This window comes from Crinia signifera, chromosome 4 (genome assembly GCF_055691185.1).
Source record: "Crinia signifera chromosome 4, ASM5569118v1, whole genome shotgun sequence".
In the NCBI taxonomy this organism is placed as follows: Eukaryota; Metazoa; Chordata; class Amphibia; order Anura; family Myobatrachidae; genus Crinia; species Crinia signifera.
The window spans coordinates 131,034,920-131,047,503 of NC_139220.1; positions in this window are offsets into that span (position 1 = coordinate 131,034,920).

Genomic DNA, 12,584 nt, shown 5'->3' on the forward strand with positions numbered 1-12,584 from the left:
TTGCCTCAGTGTATGGTCACCATGAGTGTATGCACTTCCTTAGTTTCTGTTAGGGGCCAAAGAGACAGATATATTGGAACTTGGTAGTAGTACTATTCATTCTGCTTTCCCTATTAGAGTCCAACAACTCAGGTTTTTATCTCATACAAGTTCTATCTTACCCCACATATACTGCAAACTTTTGGTACCAGGAGTAGCTGCGATTGTCCTAAATGTGGGAATTCACAGGGCACCTTCTGGCATCTCTTCTGGATATGTCCTTGTTGTAGCCAGGTCTTTGGGAAAACTGTTACTAATTGCTTTGTTATAACCAGCTGGTATACTTCCCCTTCTCTTTCCTGGCACATGCATTTTTGGATTTGATGACTGGTCAATACAATATAATGCTCTTACTGTACCTAAAATCTGAATTGCTAGAACCTGGATGGCAGAGAGCATGCCTACCTTCCATGAATGTCCGACATGGGAAATAGCGGCGGTTCCCTATTCAATGCTGTAATTAATGACAGCATTGATGCGGGATCACGGCAGAACGGGCCCGACTTCAGAAGCTGACGTGCCCGTTTTGACGATAACGGCCATGGATTGTCGTTATCTGGGCCGCAGATCGTCAATCCACGGCTGTTTTTGCGCCCACTTTTGCGGGATTCAATGTCCCACCTGCCGATGGGCGCAAAGGGGGCGTGGCCGCAAAACGGCCGTGGATTGTCGATCTGCAGCCCGGATAACAACAATCCACAGCCATTATCGGCAAAACGGGCACGACCCGTCTATCATTATGCGGTCGATCTGACCGCAAACGGGCCAGGATCACGGCTGTCGGCAGAGACCAACAGCCTTGATCCCAGATTGCATACCCCCCTTTGTCTGCATCTGTAATAACAGTACTGGTATGAATTTCATCATGGTTTGCATGTGGTGTTTGATGAAGGAGGAGTGGTCCCAGGGGGATTTGAAATCCAGTGGGACAGAAGGTAAGCAATAAAGATAATAATGAAGGATTGGGTGAGGAACTTTTAATAGAGTATGTCTCTGTTTAATTCTATTAGTACTCTACTATGTGGCACTACAGGTTCCAGCAGGCTCTGGATGCCAAGACATATTTATAGTTCTATAAATATAGAATGGTACAGGTTTGCTGGCACTCAGTACTTACACAAGTGTCAGCATTCCCAGACAGATTATGAATGCTAGGTTGTGCTGTACTGACACATGTTTTGCCACATACGGAAATTAATCTCTTTTTTTTTTGGGGGGGGGGGGGGTTGTCCCCAGTGGATTTGGAGTTGCCTCCATGCTGTTGAGACAAGCGTGCTTTCCAAGAGAGGAAAACCTTTTGTTTGCAGGCTAAAACCCCTAAAACCCCTTAGGGAATTCTGCCCTTTGCTAAAAAGGCTAGGGCTGCTGAATCCCCTATAACTGGGGAACCTTACACTGTAGGTGTCCCTGCTATGGGAATGCTAGCCCAAATTGTAATAGTGATGCTGTTTAATCTCCCTGCTGTACTTGCAACCAACTGCAAGAAAGAGGTAGAGGGAGGTCTGCACTAGATAGGGTTAAATAATTCAAGTGGGATACAGATATGGATAATGGATTAAAGATAAAACTGACTAAATCAAGAAATAATTTCTAAGGTTATCATTACACACAGACTTATGGCAGCAGCCTTAGTCTGATTATTGTAATGGTCAGTGGTGCACCCCCGAGTTTGGTATAAGTTTAACATGGAAAACAAAAAGGAAAAGAAACTCGGGTGGGGTGCACTCTTAATATCTTAATCACAAAAGTTGTTCAATAAAGATATAATTTTTAAATTTCTGATTTTTTAGTGTGTATTTTTTAATATATTTGCTGAGTGTTTTAAGTTAGTAACCAAAGTTACTGGTTTATTTTGCAATGAATCTATTCGGCGATTTATTGACTTGATGCAGGATTATCAAATTGGTGTGCGTAAATGCCCATATATATACACAAAATATGAGGGCTGACCGTCATATATCCTTAATGCCTTTAACCAAGAGGCAGTGTCAGTGTGATCTCAATTGATTTTGAGATAAGGATTATAATCATTGGTCAGCGTAACTCAAAATTTTCAAAAATAGAAAAATAATAATGACATCAGCACACACCAAAAAATTATTGTTATTTTCAAAATATTATTGGCATATATGCAGTGTTTTGCTTTTTATTCTCAGAAAGCTCCCTTGACTAACATTTAATACAATTATTGGTACCTTTTGCACTACGTAAAGACTGGCTGCAGATCAAACTATGTGACAGACCTGCTGTCACACATTATAACAAATTTTATCAAATTTTATATTTGGTGAGCAGAGTGGGGTTTAACAAATTAATTGCCCTAGCTAAAATGAAAGTGGCAGTTTTTATAAAGAGGTTTATAAGATCAAAGACCTATGCCTCACACGTTTGCAATAATTAGTAACTTTCCACTCTATTGTAAAATAGCTACAAATCAACCTATGTGGCAGACCTGCTGTTATACATAGTAGCAGATTTTAGTAGCTTAATTAACCCAGCTGAGGTGATAGTAGCAATTTATAGAGGACTAGTAAGTTTGTAAGATGTCAATCACTGGTGCACCTTTACCTCACAAATTGTCTCACACACACCCCATATGCTCAAATAGATGATGTCAGACTCCCATGCAAAAAAACAAAAGCCAAAACCAAAAGTCACTCCATATGTACAGGTTCAATTCAATAGACAACCCTAATGTAATCAGATAAAATTCACCAGCTCTGAAGCTAAACTGCGCAAAGAAACAAGACAGTGCCCAGGTTATACACTCTGGTCCTTAATTATAGCGCATGCAGATGATTATAATTGTACACTGAATTATTCTAAGTGCCAGGACGTGCCCTACTCGGTGCCCAGCATAAAGCTATATATGTGCACGTATGCTGACACTATTAAATGTTTGTGAAATCCCCGCAGCTATAGCGCTCAGAAGCAGGGAAGGAGAACAGGGTGTAATTGAAATAGCAAACCGTTAATTAACTGTCACAAATATTAGCCATATCATAATTAAATGCGCCCAAAAATCAACGGGATCAAGTTTACATTAAAGGGAGAAAAAGCAGGTATCACACACATATGCCATTAATAGTTAAATAAGTGAATCGAAGGACCGCTGTCCTGTGTCAGGAGACCAGCCGGCTAGCCGGCGTAGTGGTGCTCCACACGGAAAGGGTCCCTCGTTACCAGTCCTGCGATCAGTGAGGTCTCCTGGAGCCGTAAATGGGTCCTCTGAATTTTCATGCAGGAGAACGCTCAAGCGTTTTTGCATGGGAGTGTGCTGCATCTATTTGAGCATATGGGGTGTGTGTGAGACAATTTGTGAGGTAAAGGTGCACCAGTGATTGACATCTTACAAACTTACTAGTCCTCTATAAATTGCTACTATCACCTCAGCTGGGTTAATTAAGCTACTAAAATCTGCTACTATGTATAACAGCAGGTCTGCCACATAGGTTGATTTGTAGCTATTTTACAATAGAGTGGAAAGTTACTAATTATTGCAAACGTGTGAGGCATAGGTCTTTGATCTTATAAACCTCTTTATAAAAACTGCCACTTTCATTTTAGCTAGGGCAATTAATTTGTTAAACCCCACTCTGCTCACCAAATATAAAATTTGATAAAATTTGTTATAATGTGTGACAGCAGGTCTGTCACATAGTTTGATCTGCAGCCAGTCTTTACGTAGTGCAAAAGGTACCAATAATTGTATTAAATGTTAGTCAAGGGAGCTTTCTGAGAATAAAAAGCAAAACACTGCATATATGCCAATAATATTTTGATAATAACAATAATTTTTTGGTGTGTGCTGATGTCATTATTATTTTTCTATTTTTGAAAATTTTGAGTTACGCTGACCAATGATTATAATCCTTATCTCAAAATCAATTGAGATCACACTGACACTGCCTCTTGGTTAAAGGCATTAAGGATATATGACGGTCAGCCCTCATATTTTGTGTATATATATGGGCATTTACGCACACCAATTTGATAATCCTGCATCAAGTCAATAAATCGCCGAATAGATTAATTGCAAAATAAACCAGTAACTTTGGTTACTAACTTAAAACACTCAGCAAATATATTAAAAAATACACACTAAATAATCAGAAATTTAAAAATTATATCTTTATTGAACAACTTTTGTGATTAAGATATTAAGAGTGCACCCCACCCGAGTTTCTTTTCCTTTTTGTTTTCCTTGTACTTGCAACCAAACCAGACTATGAGCACTTATGCTTGTTTTACTTTGTTGGAGGTGGGGATACTGTACCACATCAAGAAGCTGTGGGAGCATCAATATATGCTTTTAGCGCTACCTGAATAGCAAATGCACATTCATATCTTATATGTTATTTAGTAAATGCAGATCAATCTATATTCTTACATTGGAGTATTGGAAATATAGTTTTATACTAGTTTTTGGTTTCATTAAAAAGAGATCAATTATTTGTTGCAATGTGACATTTCATATCAATATTCTATGAGAATGTATGTTTAATAACCAAACAGCATATGTGTATTGACTTTGCTCTAATAAATGTTATTATTACAATCATTTTCTGTACTTGCAGAAGAATGACTTTGCATATCAGAAGCAATCAACACTCTTTATGTCAGAATGGAAATGTCTACCCAGGTAAGTACTTTAGTCTAACAATTCTACCCCACGTCACTTAGGCCCTTATTCTGATCGGTGCGGCCGGAGCCGAATATGCGGCCAGGACCGTGCGTGTGAAACCCCGCCTTCCATACGGATCGCCAACTCCGTCCGTATGCGGTAAGAAGCTGGCCGAACGGACCGCACGTGTATTTTTCACGGAATACGCCTCCTCCATCTAAGGGAACCTCCCCCATCATTCGATGGTCGCAGACCATGGAATGCAGGACCGAGTGCTCCACCAGCTCCCGCAACCTCAGACCACACGGACATGTTTCCGTGCAAAAGCAGGGATCTGGGCGGGCAGCTGACATCCGGCGATGTCATATGTCCGCCCCCTACACGTGCGTCACGATTGCATTACCATACGTACGCCCAGCGTATGCATGGGAACGCCCATGAAACGCAGGGCGTATGCATATGGTAATGAGCCCAAATAGCCCTTCACGCCCCTCTCCACCCCCTGTTCGGAGTGTTCACAGATCATGCGGGATTTGGCCGTACGCCCCGCTCGCACATGCGCAGAGACGCCTCTGCACATGCGCAGACACAAAACATCACCGGGCCGAACGCACGCGGATATATCCGCACCGATCAGAATAAGGGCCTTAATCTGTAGGGATACACAGGGGCAAACGCAGGATTTTCAGAAGGGGGTTTCCAGAGGGGCGGAGCAAAGCACGGAGATGGACACTTAGGTGATCCAGTATATTCTGGGTTAAAGTATTATAGATAGACCAAAAGTATATTATTAATAATAATAATAATAATAAAAAAAATATATATATATATATATATACATATATATCTATCACACATACAGGGACGTAAACAGCAGTGTAGACCCCTGGGCATAGCCATGTATTGGGGCCCCTACCGATCCTCCAGCGGTAGGGGTGGGGGAAGCTTTGATGTTCCGTGGGTGGTAGGGGGTATTATATCAACCGCTCAGCATGTAGGGCCTGGATCAGTAATTTCCACTAATTACCCCTTTACTGCACAGATGGTGGGAGATGGGGTGGGAGAAGAGGGCATTGGGCTGAATGAAGGGGCCCTGATACATAACTTCCAGGGTGTATAGTGGAGTGGGCTTATTATTCATAATTTTCTGGTGGGAGGACAGCGAGCTTGACTGCAGATATCTTCAGTTCTCGGTAATAGATTTCTAAGATTTTAATGGAATTAAAAACTAGAGAATCCCACCTACCAAATGGTATTGGGGACTAGGGGATCAGAGTTCAGGAGGCAGCGCAATCTGCCAACAAGTACATAAAACTACATACCAGGTGTGTGGAGCTGGAGCAGTAACCAGCTGCTGGAAGGCTGATATCTCTGGTTCTGGGACAAACTGCTAGTGTCTTTCAAAGAAGAAGAGTCCCAGCTTTTGGAATATACCATCAGAAAACCTCTAATTCAGACAGAACCTGAAATATATGACTGGGAAGATCAATTAACAGGCTTGGATGGGGACCACTGATTTGAAGTCAAATATCTCTGGTTCCTAAGGGCCGATTTTTTAAAATTCTTGTACCCATGGAAAGAGGGGACCCTCAGCTTTCAGCCTAGAGCCCTTAGACTCCTAGGGGGGTTTCTGGGTACTCAGAAACCCCCCCCCCCCCCTGCGTGCGCTACTGATACACCATAACATAAAATGATTGCTGTAAATCACTTAAACATCTTTTGCCAGGGGGGGCGTGGCCTATCTGAGGAAGAGAGAGGCAGCACACTGGCTGAGCTCCCTCACAAAAGCCCTGAAAGTGCTCCTAATTTCCCCCCCAAGTGCATGCCCTAGCCCCTCACTGCTTACTAGAGGTGCCCCAGACCATTTGGGGACGGTGTGGGAACAGCTGCGGAGTCGGGGGACCTCCTAAAGAGGTCCCTGCGGATTGCGGCCTAGTACCCCCTCTGAAGCCGGGGCCTCGATTTATCTGCCTGCCCACTGCTTGAGCTCCACAGCGGCGCGAACCCGTTTTCGGCCTGCCCGCCGCCCGAGGACCAGACCCATCGACTCAGGGGAACCCCCCCGACCTGCCTCACTCCCCCTGGAGCTTCTCCCCCTCACCTGAGCGGCGGGGAGAACCACAGAAGCCGCGCCGGGTCCCTCATAACAGCCGCGGCGGCCATCTTGGATTTCGGGAGACGCCGCAGCAGCATCTCCTGACTCCAATCAAACCAGCACCCTGGGCTGCCACACATTACCGGGCTGAAGACACTGGGGCACTGCCCCCAGCCACCACACAGGAGTCCCAGCACGCTGGGATTAAAGGTACTGGGCACAGTATATATATATAAGGAGGCAGGACGAGGCGGCCATATTGCAGGTGGCACAGGCTCCCTTAATCTGACCAGGGCTGCACAGAACCACCGGGCAGGCTTTTGGTGGGGTCCCATTTAGAGGGCACAAACCATCACAGGGTGCCCCATTCTCAACCCTCCCCATCTGCTGCAGGACCTGGCCACGACGCCATTAAGCTAGGCCCTGTGCTCTAAGGCAATAGATATAGCTCCCAGCCTCTGCTATATAGCACACAAGCTGTACAATATATGTGGACAATTTAACCTATTGCTACTAACACAGCTATAAGACTTTACCTCTTCCTACTGAGCTAGGCCACTACATTTAATTGTTATTGCCTTGCTTCCCTTAACTCTGTGAACTGAGTGCTGATATAACACCCATCTCTGAGGCCTGCTGAGATTAGAGCTCCATCTTGTGGCCTAAAGCAGCGATCGCAGCTCCAGTGTTTTTCTCCAGCTGCTAATATCCAGCAGAAACCCTCAATTGCCTAACATACTCTGTATTCACAGCTCATCTACAGTAGCTCACCTCCCCTCTAGAGCACTCCCTCCCTGGGCAGTAATACGGTTGGACTGTATGAACTCACAATGCAAGGATAAAGCGGATTTTATCTATCAGAGACATATTTAGTTTGCCCAAATCTTTCATTCGCGCCCTAAGTTTACAGGACGCCTAAAAGTAATCTTTAAGATTTGGCAGCCGCTGCGGAAGCCGAACCCCCTGTTGCCTTGTCCAGATTGGCCCCTAGTAAATTTCCTGGCTTTCCGATCTGAAACAACTCTAGAGATGTAAGGCGAACACCCAGCTGCCCACCCGGCTCATCACTAGCTACCTGTTAATAATCACCATAGGATGCCCCTAATACCGGTCAGTCTAAATTTTTCCGGGATCTATTTGACAAGTTGCACCCTATACGTAGGGGACTATTGTTACTAGGAGGTGACTTTAATACTATCCTCTCACCCACGTTAGACAGAAGCTCCCCTAAAAAAAGACCCCCTCTAGCGGCGCGCAATTCAACTCCCTCCAGAAATTGATAACAGAGGCTGGACTGTTTGACACCTGGAGAGCAATCCACCCGACCTCACGAGACTATACTTTTTACTCTATCCCCCACGACACTTATTCCAGGATAGATATGTTGCTGGGTTGTAGCGGTTTGTTATCTACCTTAGCCAGAGTTGATCACACACCCGTGGTTTGGTCCGACCACTCCATGGTATCTATAATTATAGACCCCATTAACTCTAAGGTTGGAAGGCCCTCTTGGCGACTTAATGAGTCCTTGCTTCAGATCCCTAAGTTTAGAGAAGAACTCCAATCTCAGATAAAAGAATATTTTGCCCACAACTCCTCCTCTGGGATCGCTGAAGCGACAGTCTGGGAGGCCCACAAGGCTGTTGTTAGGGGGGCCATAATTAGATACGCCTCATATAGGAAGAAGGTACAGACTGGCAGGATTATGGCTTTAACTGAACAACTGGAAGGCTTAGAAACCCTGCATAAACAAACACACTCTAATGAGACACAGAAACGAATACAGGGGGTAAGAGGGGAACTCCAAGCCATTCTTGCCGAGCAAACAGAGAAATCCTTACGTTGGGCTAACCAGAGGTTTTACGAAAAGGGTAACAAGTCTGACGCACTACTGGCAAGGCAATTGATAGCTAATCGTGCCTCTCAAGCTATTGTATCTATTCGAGACGAGAATAATACACTCACTTACGACCCGTCTTCGATTAATGACACGTTTTATAACTACTACAAGTCGCTGTACAACTTGTCCCCGTCCCGATCGCCTGCATCTGCACCCTCACTCATAGCCCAACAATATTTGAACTCTTGCAAACTCCCAAAACTTAACGATGCCCAGACATCAACCTTAAATGCTCCTATAACAGCCGAAGAATTACAATCTGCGTTACAATCACAGAAGCCATCCAAAGCCCCCGGCCCAGACGATTAGATGCAGAAAAGGCCTTTGACCGCCTTTCCTGGCCATTTATGTTCCAAACTTTGCAATCCTATGGAATCAACGGTAACTTCCTGCAGGCCATCGGCTCCCTATACGAAAACCCTACAGCTGCTGTTTCCACTAACGGCCTGTCCTCCCCGCCTTTTGCCCTAAACAATGGAACAAGACAGGGTTGCCCTCTTTCTCCCTTGCTTTATGTCCTGAGCATCGAACCGCTGGCCTCTAAAATTAGAGACAACCCAAATATAAAAGGCATTGAGGTTAGGGACAAGGAGTACAAAATATCCTTATTTGCGGACGATGTCTTATTAACCCTGTCCTCACCTCTGATTTCTCTTCCCAATCTCATGAAAGAACTCCAGGAATACGGGGGATGCTCGGGACATAAAATCAACGACAGAAAGTCTGAAGCCATGCCACTTCATCTACCCTCAGATACTGCCAACCTCCTCCACCAGAGTTTTGGATTTACATGGAAATCCAACTCTTTTACCTATTTGGGTATCCAGATTACAAAATCCTTTGATCAACTTTTCAAAGAAAACTATATTCCCTTATTGCCCTCGATTAAATCAGATCTAAAAAGATGGTCCCCCTTTTACATCTCATGGACTGGCCGCATTAATTCAATTAAGATGAACGTTTTGCCACGCGTATTATACCTGTTCCAAACAATTCCCGCTAAGGTCCCTTCGTTCATCTGGGCGAACACCAAACCCAGAATTAATAGGATGATCCTTTCTAAATCTCGACTAAATGGGGGGTTAGGCCTTCCCATCTTTGAGAGATACTACAATGCGGTGCAATTGAGTCATATATCATCCTGGCACACAACACCGAACAATAAAATCTGGGTGGCCATTGAGTCAGATTTAATAGGATTACCATCAGTTAGCTACCTTCCATAGCTCCCCCCAAGGCTGAGACCACCCTCAATAGCCTCAGTCCCATGTGTACGGGCGGTATTGCAGTTATGGGACAAAATTAACAAAAAATTGAATCTTTCAACCTATCCATCACCATTAACTCCTCTCTGGAAACATCCAGATTTCCCCTTAGGAAATATTAGATGGTATTCCTCCCTCTGGACCTCAGCTGGTATCGATAGAATAAGACATACAGTATAAGGGGAGAATTTCCCCCCCCCCCCCCAGATTTTAAATCACTATGCGACCGCTATAACCTTTCTGCCACCGCTAACTTTGCTTACTTGCAAATCGTTAACTTCATTAGATCCATCAACAAATCTGACAAATTCAGAAGCCCCACCCCCTTCGAACGCCATTGCATCTATAGTCCAGGTCGTAAGGGCACAATCTCCATATTATACTCGTTAACTATCCCACAAATCCCATCGTCCAAAGAAAAACACGAGTTAGCTTGGGAACGGGACCTGGGGGTGTGCCTGGAGGATGAGGACTGGTCGGAGCTGCGTCAATTTGTAAGTAAAACCTCAATTAATACGGGTATCAGAGAGAGCTCTTTTAAGATCTATTCCCGGTGGTATATGACCCCAGATAAGATATCTAAGCTCTTCCCGAGCTCCTCGGACCTCTGTTGGAGGCAATGCGGACACACTGGCACCTTCTACCATATTTGGTGGGACTGCCCTGTGATTTCTAAATTCTGGGATGAGGTTACACAAGAAGCGACTAAGGTTCTAGGCCACCCTGTCCCTAAGTCACCACTAAATATTCTTCTATGTAAACCTTTCGATTCCCTATCCAAGGTTCAAAATGCATTTTGCTTGCATCTGTTCAGTGCAGCAAGGCTTCTTATCGCGACCCAATGGAAGCAGACGGAGGCCCCTTCACTAATCGCGCTGACTAATAAAATATGGTACTTAGCTTCCATGGAATATATTACGGCCCTTCTACATAACAGGATTATAAAGTTCCAGCGCGTCTGGGACCCCTGGTACAGGCTACACCAAGGCTCTCGGACCATTTAGGTAGTCCCATCCCTAAACTCCTACCCCCCTCCCCCCCCCCTCCTTTTTTTTCTTTTTTCCCTCTCTCTTCCTCCCCTCTCCTCCTCTTACTCTCTCTTCTGCTTTACTACTTTCTCCCTTCTTTATTCTTCTTCAGAAAATTGTTAGAAAACAATAGCCATCTGCGTCAGTCAGTTGGGAATATTTTAGGTTGTGAACTACTGTATGTACCGATATTTCTGTGGATACTGTACTGCATGTTATTAATCGCATTATTGTTACTCTCTTGTTGGCTATTTTAATAAAACATACGTTAAAAAAAAAAAACATCTTTTGCCAGGTCTATATTCTCTAATACCTCTTTCCCACTGCAGCTCTTAAACGGTAATTTGCAATTTTTTAGCCCTTTTAAAAGGGTAGAGCTGCAGTGGGAAAACTCCAGGTTGCTTTACCCATTTAACAAATACCTGGTATTTGTTAAACGGGTAAAAAGCTGTGTTTTACCCTTTTAAGACCCAGTTTTTGTTGGCAGTGGGAAAGGGTCTTAACACTGGACTCCCCCTCCCCTGGTACCTGTCCTGCCCTGCCCCCCCTCACCTGGTACCTTGCAGATGGTACCCCCCCCCCCCTCCCCTGGTACCTTGCAGCTGGTACACCCACCCCCCCTCCCCTGGTACCCCGCTCCTCCTCTCCCCTGGTACCTGGCAACAATCCTGGGGATCTGGGCAGCACAATCTGTGTTCAGGCGGAGGAAGCAGGTCCATTAAGAGAGTGTGATTTCATTCATATGCGCATATGTAATGAGCTGCTAATTCATATGCACATATGTAATTAGTGGCTCATTCATATGCACATATGTAATGAGCAGGATTCGCTGCCTCCTAGTGACCCAAGCACGCCGGCTGCCTACCTCGCTGCCAGGTACCAGGGGAGGGAGGGAGTGTTACTAGGTGCTGCCTACTGCATGGTATATTACTGGTTAATTACCGTGTACCTTTCACAACGGTTGCAATGTGAAAGGTACAAAAATGGTAATTAACCAGTAATATACCGTTTACAAAATGCAGTGTGAATGGGGTTTAAGTTGGCAATACACCTGCACTTGCCCTCTGCAAGCACCAATGTGGCCAAATAAGTAATAACCAAATTGTTCATGAACATTTCCATTCTAATTATTGTTGGTAAACAGACAAAACATTTAGCCACATTCCCAAAATTGCCCTTTTTGGGCCATATAAACCTAATGTTAATGTTATTGACTGTGTATGTGTGGTCAACCCTACTTCAATTCTAAATTATTTGTAATAATACATATGTTATCGATTGTATACTAGCTAGCAAAAGTTCCACTAGAATAAATTGTAACCGTTTTCACAAGCAGGACTGTTCTGCTCATCTCTACCTTTTGTTTTCATTTCTGTGTTTATTTTGTATACTTTTTATGTCTAGATAGTATGTATAACTTTTCCCAGCAATGTCCAGAACTGCAGAGTACTGTGACACCTTGCATATGAAAGTTATCATAACATGCAATATGCATACCTCCCAACTTTTGACCTTAACAAATAGGGACACTTGAGCGTCCGGAAAGGGGGCGGGCGTATGCAAATGAGGGCGCGGCTTATGCTAATAAGCCGCGACCTCATTTTCATACGAGAATAGACGCTGTGTGCATGCG